Source organism: Lucilia cuprina, chromosome 6 (genome assembly GCF_022045245.1).
Source record: "Lucilia cuprina isolate Lc7/37 chromosome 6, ASM2204524v1, whole genome shotgun sequence".
NCBI lineage: Eukaryota > Metazoa > Arthropoda > Insecta > Diptera > Calliphoridae > Lucilia > Lucilia cuprina.
In genome coordinates this window covers 53406427-53406847 of record NC_060954.1, presented here as the reverse complement: position 1 = coordinate 53406847, position 421 = coordinate 53406427, and positions in this window count along the sequence as shown.

The following is a 421-nucleotide window of genomic DNA, read 5'->3' as shown; positions in this document are numbered from 1 at the left end:
ATGTAGACAAGGCAACATAAACTATGAACAACTCTATAAACATCAGTGTATAGCCCGAAATAGTCCTCATATAGAACTGAAGTAGAACTGAACTAGAAGGAACTATGACTGAACTACAACTGAACTACGACTGAACTACAACTGAACTACTACTGAACTACAACGGCACAGGAACTGAACTACAAGGGCACTGGAACTGAACTAGAACTGAACTTGAACTAAACTAGAACTGAACTAGAAGGAACTATGACTGAACTACGACTGAACCACTACTGAACTACAACGGAACTGGAACTGAACTACAACGGCACTGGAACTGAACTTGAACTAGAACTAGAACTGAACTAGAACTGAACTAGAACTGAACTAGAACTGAACTAGAACTGAACTAGAACTGAACTAGAACTGAACTAGAACTGAA